The sequence below is a fragment of the Priapulus caudatus genome, unplaced genomic scaffold (genome assembly GCF_000485595.1).
Source record: "Priapulus caudatus unplaced genomic scaffold, Priapulus_caudatus-5.0.1 Scaffold971, whole genome shotgun sequence".
In the NCBI taxonomy this organism is placed as follows: Eukaryota; Metazoa; Priapulida; class Priapulimorpha; order Priapulimorphida; family Priapulidae; genus Priapulus; species Priapulus caudatus.
In genome coordinates this window covers 84,782-97,777 of record NW_014578032.1, presented here as the reverse complement: position 1 = coordinate 97,777, position 12,996 = coordinate 84,782, and the positions used below count along the sequence as shown (strand labels likewise).

The 12,996-nt window shown below is 44.0% G+C and overlaps 1 long non-coding RNA gene across 1 annotated transcript in view; it reads left to right on the top strand.

Moving 5' to 3' along the window:
* The window catches only part of LOC106814743, a 22,320-nt gene that overhangs the window by 3,930 nt on the left and 5,394 nt on the right, over positions 1–12,996 (top strand). The window contains exons 2-3 of the long non-coding RNA XR_001394649.1: positions 12,233–12,375; positions 12,716–12,859. This is a non-coding gene — a long non-coding RNA (uncharacterized LOC106814743). The remainder of the gene's footprint in view (positions 1–12,232; positions 12,376–12,715; positions 12,860–12,996) is intronic.

Below are 12,996 nucleotides of genomic sequence, written 5' to 3'. Positions count from 1 at the left end.
TTGGTTGCTACGGTCAGTAAATAATACTATAAAATAATTAATCACAATTCAATTCGAATTAATCAACAATATCATTAACTTTCATTTATTCGATCAATACAATCAATATTTATAGCAATCGATCGATCAGTCGAAATTCAGTTAGATAACTCAGATATATATTATTATATATATACTACCGTAGCGTATATATATATATATATTATATATATTATTATATATATATAGTTGAAAGAGACGGGGGAGAGATAGATAGCAGTAGATTAGGATAGGATAGATAGATTAGATAGATGTAGATAGATAGATAGATTTAGATAGATAGATAGTAGACATTTAGATAGGGCATAAATAGATAAATAGATAGTTTTTTTTTTCGATCGATAGCTATATAGATAAATTGATTATAATAGATTAGATTAGCATAGATGGATACGGCCGGGTGGTGGGGTGTCGCCCCCCCCCCCCCCCCCCCATTTTTGCGGGGTTTAGGGTTTGCTCCACCTAATGCGGGAAATGATGCGGCAAAAAGATTGGCTCGACAGCTGAAAACATGGGGGAGACAAAGATTGGCACGGGAAATAATTTGGGGCAAAACAAGATGGCAAGAGAAAAATTTGGGGGCCAAAATGATGGTTTCGCAAGGTGTGGAAAAGGATGGGCATTAGAAGATGACTTGAGGAACGAAAAAATGGCCTGGCCATAATGGGCGATAGTATATGATATATAATATTATGCTCACATGCAGAGTACCCCCCCCCCCCCACACACACACATCACATACAGGTGAGCCCACATGGTAACTGCGGCTTGGATAACGAAGCTATTCACCTGGCACAGCGATCCTTATGCTGCATGAACCTACTGATGTAGGTGCCGCTGTGCAGCAGCCAACGTCGAGTGAGCCGAGCCTGCGCTAGCTCCAGGAGGATGAGCGGTTGAGACTGCCGGACACACCGAGCATCGTATGCAAACGAGGCTTAGGACTGTGTCTCAGCCTCATAAGCTACCGCAACTGCAGAGATCAGTTGGATAACCTCCAATATATTTATTATATATATATATATATATGTATATATTATATATATATAGAGAGAGGAGAGAGGAGCGGAGAGACGACGAGAGAGGAGAGAGGAGGAGAGAGGAGAGCAAGAGACGGAAGGGGGTAGAGAAAGATAGATAGATTAGATATAGATAGATCGATAGCAAGATAGATTAGCATAGATAGATTAGATAAGATAGATGATAGATAGATTAGATAGATAGGATATGATTTAATAGAGTAGATAGATAGATATATAGATAGATAGATAGATAGATAGTAGCATAGCTCAGATAGTAGTATAGCCGCTCTTTGGTGTTTTCTGTTCTTTCTTTTTTTTGAGTGAGCTCCGTCGATGGCGTTATAATTATACGCCGCTTGAAAGTTTGCGAGGCGCGTAGCGCCGAGATGGGGTATGCGTGTGGAGGTGGTGGGCCTTCCCGTCAGAATAAAAACATTTTTGGATTTTTCATTATATGAAATGACGCTTTCTTTCGTCGCAATATATCTTGCGCAATTTTATGAAAATGATCCCCCATAATATACATGCCTGCCTGCGTCGAGCAAAAAGAATGAAACAGTGGCACGAAATGATATGATGCATATATGCTAACGAAACTGTTATAACAATATCTTACAGGAGCATCTATCACTATTGATTAAGACTCACTGATACTTAAAATGTATGTGAATGAGCAACACATAATGTCCTAAAGAATATAGAATATGTCGTGTAATACAGGCTCTGACTGTTGGCAGGTTGGATATAATTTTGAAGAAATTTTATTTAAAGACAATTTGCATAAGTACTACGCCACTTGTTCCCCTAATGCATCTATGAACACAAATACTGACATAAGCATATACGCAATCTCCTATGACAACTATTTGTCATATGGAATGCATTCTTTCTACGTATACATCTCTACATGAGACAGTATGATCACCTCCTGACGCCCGAATGGAGTTAATTCTGCGCCGTGCTTCTCTCGGGCACGATCAGCTGAAAATACCTTCACAAGGCAACGTCGCCAGCCTCTGTTAGCAGCCCTATGTCACCGCATGCCCCGTAACTGCCAATCTCCCAGACCAAAATTCTACTGCCATGAAGTGAAGGCCTCGAGACAAAAGGCTGAGAATAGGACCAACTAGCCAAGAGAATTGAACTCGTGTACTGCCCTCCTTCACGCTCAACCATGCGGAACTAACTCGCTCACGGGCCGACTAGAACTCACTACTTCGGCCTCCGCTCTATACAACGAACATAGCTCACATACACTCATAAGGTCTCCCATATAACGCGTATGAGTCTCCCTGCATGGGTACTGATACGGAGCACTGCGGCACTGCTGTTGTTGTTGCCTGCTACTATGTTTGTTACTAACTGCTGTTAGGGCGGGTGGTTGCTGACATTTTGTTTGTTATTGCTGATTGTGATAGTATTGATTGCTTGATATTTCGAATTGTTGTTTACTTGAAACAGCAGCCGCCCAGTGTCCTTCCAGATACCCAGGCGAGACATTAGTAGAACCTAATCAGCCAACACTAACTCTCATAACACAGCTATAACTCGTTCACTGACTTACGTCTGCCTTAGCGACGAGTTGTGTGGACGTCGATGAGTGTTACTCCCGCATGGTTCGTGGAACAGCAGGTCCGGTTTTACGCAGGTCGCCCGCACAACAGCTGCGAACTCGCAGCCATATCTCCCAGCAGACAGGCGCGGCGCGCAATGACCCACGCTTAATCATCAGCCGCAATCAACGGCGTAAGGACTCTCTACAGGGGGCAATAACGCTGCCCACTAATTTGCCGTTATCTAGAAACAGCGACTTTTTGGGATTTTTTTCGTGTGTTGAAATTCGGCCACTAAAGTGCAAATAATTTGAGACGGACGCATCTATGTTAATATTTTCTCCCAGACATCCCCCTTGAGATAAAAAATAGGTTAAATTAATGATTTTGTATTCTAGATGGAAGAAGCGTTAGACCCATATTCAAGGCCCTTTTGAGATTTCACCACTAGGCTAGTATAGCATAAGTATTTAGAAATAACGAGAAAGAAGCTCCAGCTAATGCGTGACCCACTCGGTATGATGGGATGGCGGCCGGACGGAAGCCCACTGTATGTTGGTTGAATCACGCAGCATGAGCGCTGCAGGCCGACAAACGCCGGACAACCGTTTCCCTGCCCGATATTCGGGTTGACTCTCCAACACCTGCGGTTAGCTCGTCATCCAGAAGCGGTGTCCACGTGGTCGCTGAAAGGTCTCCGGCATAACCTCATCCCCAAGCCAGGTGGCACCTTTTTCCGCCCTTATTTAAATCGATTTCCCGGCTTTCCCTTCTCCCTCTCGTTTCCTGCGTCGCCTTTTGTCCGGCTCGCGGGCCCTATGCCTGCGGCACGTTGCCCAGCCAGATGGCGCCACTGTTGGCGTGTTCAGGCTTACGAATGAGAACGCACCACTTCTCGTCCCCCTTGCGGACAGCATCGACAGCGTGACGTTAGAGCGAGCTTCAGTTCAGAATGAGAAATGCACGCCTCCGCCGCAGTTATGCGCATGCGCCGGCAGCCCAGAGAACCGCAAAGGAGCATGATCGGCGAACGAGAATTAACGAGCCGAATGCCCCAGACGAGTCTCGGCCAGACCCGAACGCGAGGATTAAGATGAAATGGAAACCGATACATGCGCATGGATTGGCATTCTTATGTTAGAGAAAAAGTAATGAAAATATGAAGCTTATTTCAAGACATCGCCAAAAAAGACATCAGAGGCCCCATTCTTTATAAGAGGATAGGAATACAAGGAATGAGTGGCATGTAAAGGATCGGCTACAGGGTGAGTCGTATGGATAATGCGGATTGGTACAAGAGGTGGCTGCATATAAGCGGTGTAATATGGTCGGAGAATGAGGCGTTATGAAACATCTGTGAGAAAGGTCGATTGTTCAAGGTCATAAGCAAGAGTAAGGAAACGTAATGCATAGTCACCGATACCATTGCACCTCCAGTGCCGCTGCCCGGTAAATGCTAAGCGAAGAATCAGGCTGGGTACGATTGCCCGGAGGCAACAATGGCGCGTGCCACCAGAAACTCTGACATCACTCTTCCTCAGATAAAGTCTCATACGTTCGTCATGGATAGCCGATCAGCGATTGGAGTGACCCGGCAGGTAGGTTGGCAGCATTCCATGCTGATCGCTAGCGAAGTATCGTCTGCAGGGTTTGCGACTTTCAGAATCTGAGGGCTTTAAATGCTGGATCAAGAGTCAATATAGTAATTTTCAATAATAGAATTGTGAATGCGCTGAGACGCCTGTGCATAATGTGATGGTACAGCTGCCTAAGAACCCCTGGATTGTTGACTACAAACACGTAACAAGTTGCCCGTGATGCCATTTTATTTAAAAGGCCGTGGAGCCATCTCATCGAATAATGTATTGCACATACACGCCACAACGCCACAGCACACGGCGACCATACACACAACACACTACACACGAACACAAAACACACACACACAACACAAACACACAACACACCACCTCCAGACACTTATATGTTACTTTATTTAGTTTATTTATTGTCTGCCTAATAATGCTTACGCCCAATGATTCTAGAAGCGAATTCGTGTCAAAGGACGCAATCAAGTGAAACGCCACATTGTCACAGAGCTTTTGTCAGCCATAATTGATTAGCCCGCATTGTAGTGATCATGTGTTGCAGACCGATGTCAGACCATGAATTATAACATGATCACTCCGGCTCGTGGAGAAAGCTTCGAGCGATGCCAAAAACAGACATATTAAGAGAATAACACGCATTAAAGACCTAAGCGTGCTCTTCTTAAATATACGTGCCGATTGTAAATTAATCCATGAAAAATATCATCCCGGAATTTGATTAAACGAACACTATAGTGGCGATAGCTATTATAATGCTTCCCCTCTTACCGGAAGAAGCGCTTACCAGATTGCGTACATGAGCTAAAAATGTCAATACTGGGCTAAGCCCAGTGGATAAATTATTAACTGTTAGAATAGTTAAACACTTACACGTGGCTTCCTAAATAATCATGCCAGAACGTTTGCAACAAACCGGTGGCATCGGTCAACGGAATTTATCGGTTTGCCTCAAAAAAGCAACTGCCAGACCAAGAAACGATTGGGCTAGAAACGTGGATTGTTGTTTGACAAACCTTTAGATGACGAAGTCATACTAAACCACAATAGACTAAGAGAGTGTGGGAATTCAATCTGATTAGTGTAACTAGATCACGTTAGCGCGTGTAAGCATGCAGGAAAGAGCTTAGAATTATATCACCACTTATAGGCCTGATACAGGATAATCCATGCGACATTCACACTCTACGGCGTCCTTCAACGCAGGCCCAAAGCTGTTGCATGACACATAACTATCAGTACTTGGAGACGAACCGCCATGTAGAATGAATCATTCTCAGTTTCTACAGGAGGAAGATGCGAGATAGTTAAATACGAACCCTGTCGCTCAACTGGTATGGCCTAAATTGGCGGATTATGAAATGGAACGTCTTTCCATTTCTCAATTCCATCACATTTATTTGATTTTCATCACATCACATCAAAAATCATCACAAATTATATCACATCACTTCAATTGCATTCGCGTGAGTACATGTCGGCTCTCAGCCGCACTCCAACAAGCGTGCTTACTCTCTCTCTCTCTCTCTCTTCTCTCCTCTCTCTCTCTCTCTCTCTCTCGTCTCTCTCGTTTCTACTCTCTCTCTTTCTCTTTCACTCTTTTCTACTCTTTCTCTCTCTCTAATCTCCTCTCTCTCTGTCTCTCCACTCTCATTTCCTCTCTCATCTTTCTCTCTGCTCTCTCTCTTCTCGTCTCTCTCTCTTCCGGTGTCTCTCTGCCACGCTCTCTCTCTTTCGCACTCTTCTCTCCCCCTCTCATCTCTTTCTCTCTCTCTCTCATCTCTGCCTGCTCTTCTCTCTCGCTCGACTCTCTCATCGCCTCCGTCTCCTCTCTATTACTCTCTCTCGACTCGTCTGCTCTCTCTCTCTCGCCGCTCTCTTCTCTCTCTCTGCTCTCGCTCTTCTCTCGCGCTCTCTCCTCTCTCTCTCTCTCTCCCTTTTCACTTCTTGTCTCTGTCGCCCTCGCCCGCTTCTTCTCTCTTATCGTATGCTCGCTCTTCATCTACTCTCTCCGCATCTCTCTTCTCCCTCCCTCCCTCCCTCTCTTCAGCCCACCTGCAACAAGCGCTTGCATCACTGCTCACTCAGGAGGATCGCCCGGTATTTCGCTCCAAGGGCCCAGTGTTTGCCCCCCATGATTCCTGAACCACAGACAAAACCTACCAATCAGCTGATGTACAAGTTGTACCCAATAACGTCTTGTTTTCCTCGAAGATAGTGAACCCGCTAGCACCGTCGGACTAATAGTGCTTACCGACAAGGGTTGGAGATCGATTGCCCTTTTGACTTTGGCAATCATATAATGAAACTTCAGCCAATCGCAGTGACGTCACTGCGCCCTAGTGGATAACATACGCAATCACCAATAATCACCATACATGGCTAAAAATAAGTGCCATAGAAGCATACCATATAACAGTACCTAGATAGCTTTACATAACAATGACCATAGAAAGTACACATAGAAGTGCCATAAGAAGTAACATTAAAGATACCATTCAGAAAGTAACCAATACGAAAGAACCATAGAAAGTACCATAGAGAGTACCAAGCAAGAACCATAGAAAATACAGATAGAAAGATACCATAGAAGAAACCAATAAGAAGAACCATAGAAGCTACCATGAAGTACCAGGAGGAAGCAACAGTAGAAATACACAATAGAAGTACCACAGAAGATACACATATATAAGAACATAACATATAGAAGTACCACAGAAAAAGAACCGATTTAGAACCATAGACATAGAAGAACCATAGAAGTACCATAGAAGCTACCATAGAAGTACCAAAAGCTACCTTTAAAAAGTACACAATAGAAGTAAATAGAAAGAACCATAGAAAGACTACATAGAGTACCATTGAGATAACCATAGCAAGCACACTATAGAAGTCACCATAAAAGCTGTACAACAGAAGACACCATAATTAAGCTAACATAGAAGATACCAAGAATGGCAAACCATAGAAGTAAGCTGGACCAGTACCATAGCAAGCTTATCCATAAGAGTCCATAAAAGTACCATAGAAGCTACCGATAGTAAGCAACCATAACCATGGCTAGAAGTACCATAGAAGTACCATGGCTAGAAGTACCATACGTGCCTCGAATCGATCTAAAATATAATGACGGTAAGAAGGTGATTGAAAATATGTGAATTACTGGATCAGGAATTAAACTATATATGTGGAAATCAGACAAATCTGCAGCAGGGTCACTATTATTAGTATTAATGGAGCGAGGGGTTGAGGATTGACGCAAACTGCGCGACAGATGGCGCACTGAATTAGTAGCTGAATTGAGCCAGAGCGAGAGCGCCATCTGTCGTGGAGTTTGGGATTGACGTTGCTTACGTCCTGCTCGACTCAACCGTACTATCCTCTCCCGCCATCGCGCTACTAGTGTCTCCCTCTGGTGAGAAGGGAGCTGGTCGAGTCGCGTTCCAACGACGATGACAGGACATCTGGTGCCTTTCGTCTCATAGCCTCGTAACCAGCTGACTAGGACGTCTGACTCCACACTGGTGTTGGAGAGGTCAAACAGCACCTACGTACATGCGCATATGATAATGTTTACACAATCTGAAATTGCGAAATTTCTCGAAAGGCAGGTTATAATTTGTACCGTAGCACAAATACGTATATATACGAGATTCCTGATTATAGATCGAAGTCAACTGCTCGTTGCCACGGTGACAATGTTTGTTTTATGTGTTGTTACCATGACGACGCATCTGCACGTGATAATGCTGCTGTGGATATTTGTCGTCTGCTCCTTGCTGCCGCCTGCTTCCCACACGCTGATGTTATACGTCACTCTCCTGCCTTTTCTCTCTTCATATGGAACCCTTTAAAGCCATATTTACAAGAATTATTTAGTGTTCCCCCCCCCCCACTTTTAGGAGCGTTTAATTACGTACCGTTAATGCTCGGGTAACAGCAACTGTCTAGAGTAACGATAAAATGCATTAGAAACTTCGTATTCATCAGAACGTGCAAGTTCGATTACCAGCGAGCCTTTTCTTGTAATCTTGGACCAGTTAGTAGCGCTTATATCAGTTAGTATAGTCTTGATATGGGACCCTTTAATATAAACAAACCATGGCCGTCCGAAAGGGGGTGGTGCGATGGGTGCGGACACAGTTCCGCGTAATTCCAGAGTCTACCCCGGGAATTCATGAGTCACTCATGATTGACTCATCACTCATGACTTTTGACTCAACCAAAATTATTTTTGAAATATTGGTCATAAATTGTGTGCAAAAATGCTCCAAAATAAGGCTCACCAGAGAGTATCTAAAACCCCTGAGCTTCCAGAGCCCTTAAGCGGGCCCTGGACCTCGGCCGTGAGGGACTTCGCACTCGTGATGTGCGCGTCGCGCACATTATTTCACATAAAATTTTAAGTACTCATGTCTGTCATGCCACCCACCTTTTTGAAAAGCTTGGGACGGACCTGCAAAGCATGTGTACGACGCAGATGTTGTCGCTATTATTTTATTTTATTTTTTTTATTTTTTTTGCTTTTTATTCATTCTGCGGCCCCCCGCACTTTAACAAATACTCACCTCCATTCGTAGACCTTCACGCCATTGCGTGGTTCGGTTGTTCTTCTGTCCTTGCTGTGAACCAATCTCCTTACTAAAGCCTCGCCTCCCGCTCCGGCCTCACCCAGCACCACCAATCGCATCGCATAGTACCCCACGCTCTGCAATGCACGTAAGATGTCGTTCTCACACGCGATAGTACCAGCCGACATGTATGCATACGGACAGACGATAAACCCTCACAGTTTCACATATGTATGATCAGCCTGTTTTGCTTGCATCTATGACAAATACGACATACGCATATACGCTCTCCTATGACACTATTTGTCATAGGAAGATTCTTCCTATGACAGATATTGTTGTATGTGTTGTGCGCATTATAGGAGTTTATGAGCGCTATTATGAACGCAAGCAGTGAATTTCAGCTGTAAAGCAGAATGAAGTTGACTCGCCAATATTTAATTGTCATAGGAAGAATCTTCCTATGACAAATAGTGTCATAGGAGAGCGTATATGCGTATGTCGTATTTGTCATAGGAAGAATCTTCCTATGACAAATAGTGTCATAGGAGAGCGTATATGCGTATGTCGTATTTGTCATAGATGCAAGCAGAACATGTTGGTATGATCTGTAATATGTGATCAGTAACATGGGCTGTAATTTTGGGAGGTTAACACACACGTATAAAACCCAACATTGTTGATAAAATCATTCGCTAGTTAAATAATAACAGGAGCGAATAATAATAGAGATTGATTAATATTAATAATAGAAGAAGAAGAATCTATTATTATTCACTCTTGATAATAATATAGCATCCCTTATGCTGTGTCTAATGCGCCAAAGCAGCTTCTAAGAATTGATCGAAAGTGCATTTCACGTTGAGAGTACACGCACACGAAAGAACTCGGCAGTGCCCCATCCTGACCCCACCAGCACCTTCTTCAGACGTCCGTGTAAATACGACACCAGGTCCCTCGTGCGTCCGCGCAGCAACCGCCTATCGATGTCGAGCGAGACGCCCTCTAGCGACATCTCCCAGAGATTGGTCAGTTGACCGAGTTCGTTTGGAAGCACCTCGATGCCGCGGTTGTGACTGATGTTGAAAGTGGACAAGAAGCGCAGCTTGCCGATTCCCGCGGGGATCTGAAGTAAATGAATCTATGTAGTTGCGACATCTTATTATATATCCAAGTATGGCATCTAATATCGTCGAGAAAGGAGAAGGTGAGATAGAGCTAGAACGAAGGAGAGCGTACGAGAGAGATAGAGAGAGAGAAAGAGAGGAGGGCGCGAAAGAGAGAGAGAGAGAGAGAGAGAGAGAGGGGGGAGAAAAAAGAGAGGGCGAGAGAAAGAGAAAAAGAGGGCGCAAAGGAAAGAGATGGAGAAACAGAGAGAAAGAGAACAGTCGAAAGTTATAAAATGTGACTTCAAGATGTATGCCTTAAATTTTCATTCACGACACCAGCATCTCTGAACTAACACAGAGAGTGGTCACCTGAGGTTTACAATTATTACATCAAATAATAAGTATCATATTAAGTATTACGTTGTTTTGTCAATCCGTGTCATTCTACGACAAAAATGTCGGGCACATGTACGAACATGCTTGCGTTTACATTCGAGCTCTCACGTTAGCAAGACTGTTGTGGCTGACGTCGAGTTTCTCTAGCCATGTCCAGCGCTCCACGTTGGTCAGGTCGAAGCGTTTGATATCGTTGTGCGCGAAGTTGAGCTGTCGCATATAGGCCGAGCTCCAGTTCCCAGGCGAAGGAATGCCCTGCAACGACACAGTGAGTGCTAGGTTCAGCTACTAGTCCACCAGATTAGTGAAATAATCTTTCAAATAGTGAGACAAGCACCAAAATTTTCGTGGACACTCCTATGGAACTACTTTAAAAAAAAGCCCATTAGCCACTTAAAAATTCAAGATGGCCGCCAGCTACAGGGACATCCCCCTTGAAGAAAAAAATAGGTTGTGTTTTGTTCTAAGATGGGGAGGGGTTAGACCCATTTTAAGGCCCCTTCTGAGATTTCACCACTAGCCTAGTCTCACCTGGAGTGTGTTGTGAGCAAGGTCGAGCAGGGAGAGGCAGGGAAGCTGTAGGATGAAGCGACTGATGTAGAACGGAGGCTTGTACGTGAGCGCGTTGTGAGAGAGCTTCAGTGTCGTCAGCTTCGTGAACATCTCGGCAGCAGCTCCGTCCGGCAGACTCTCTGCAACAGAGACTACAAGTGTACAGCTACAGACGAACAACTACATCTACAGCTACAGTACAGTACAGTACAGTACAGTACAGTACAGTACAGTACAGTACAGTTCAGTGTTTTCCTCTTTAGACGGCGATACCGTCAAGGAGTCGAGTTGATTTTAGCTATCAGCTAGTATAGCTAGTATGCTTTTAGCTATCAGCTAGTATAGCTAGTATGCTTTTAGCTATAGTCAGCTTTGTGAACATCTCGGCAGCAGCTCCGTCCGGCAGACTCTCTGCAAACATTCACACCACAGCTACAACTGTAGTCTGCGAGTAGAGCCTTTTGACCAGGAAAAAAATGGTATAAAGATATTTTTACACCAGATGAGCAGGATGTGTCACAGAACAACATATTCAAAATCCGCAAAAATCACATTTTGGAGAAATTTTTTTCCCAAGGAAAGCTACAGCTACAGACGGGCAACTAGAGCTAGCAATTAACGTTCACATACACGTACGCGCACGCACGCACACGCACACACACGCGTACGCACGCACACGCACACACATGCACGTACGAACACGTACACACATGCACGCACGCACACGCGCACGCACACACATGCACACACACGCACATACACATACATGTACACACACGAGCGCGCGCGCGAAAGCACGCAAGCACACACACCTAGCAGACATATATATTCTTATATATACCTTATATCTAGTTAGCTAAATAAAAGAGCAGGTATTCGCATAGCTCTCATAGAAATCGGTAGGTAATGGGCAAGTACGTCAAACAAGTACTGCCTAGGTAACTATTAGTAACTAGCTAGGTAGCACGAGGTACCATCCAGGCAGCAGCAGAGAAGCCATGGACAATTCGACTAGGTAAGCATGTACACTCACCTAAGCAATTGTTTGCCGCGCGCAGTGTTTCTATCTCAGTGAACGCCACCAGGAAGTGTTCCGGAACAACGCGGATCGCGTTATGCGAAATGTCAAGAATCTTCAGTGCGCTGCTACCTGGGCAACATGGCAGTTCCTCAATGTTGTTCCTGTATAACATAATGTGTTCCTGTATAACACGTTATGGTGATGAACGCACTAAGCTGCCCAAAGCTATCACCTCGCACAAGTAGTCGATATGCATTCCTACAGCAAATACACACGTGCGCGCGCAAGCACACAAGCACGCACGCACACACACACACACACACATATATATATATATATAGGTATTTATGTATGTATTTTAGGGATGTGATTCAATTCGATCGCAAAAGATAAATTCCGTGCTGTATTACACACCCAGAGACATCCAGCACGAGCAAGCTTGGAAAGTTCGTTACTGCCTCCAGAGGGAACATATGTAGTGCGTTATGTGACACATTGAGTTCTTGTAAGGCATCAATCACGTGTGTTAGTCTCAGACGTTCAGATGTCACCTGGAATGCCATACATTACTTTAATTTTACATTATTACTTACATTACTAATCCAGATACTAGTACCAGTCGGCCGAGGTCATCGCATGCATGCCCTAATATCTTTATGTTATAATCTGACAGATGTCGAAACGCTTACGGTACGTTTAAATTCTTGTTTGGTTAAAAATATCTTTTTCATTTATTTGATTATAACAAACAGACGAACGTAATCAACAATATCTTCATGTTGTCATTTCATTCATGTGTTCTTACCATATTATAGGAGAGGTTGAGTAGGCGTAACTTTTTACAGAAGAGAGACACGGCAGATGACAGCTCGTGGAGGTTGTTTCGCGAAATGTCGAGTTGCTGGAGACGAGGAAGGCACTGCCACATGCTTTCAGGAAGCGTGCAGATGCTGTTGTTGGACAGATCGAGTTTTTCCACAAACCTATCAGTAAATGTGCATCATATGCATAACATCAAGAGCGTGTTAAATATGTAATGTATAATGTAATGTATAATGTAATAAGTATTAAGGGCATACTTAATACGCTCTTGATAACATACTTAATACGCTCTTGATAACATACT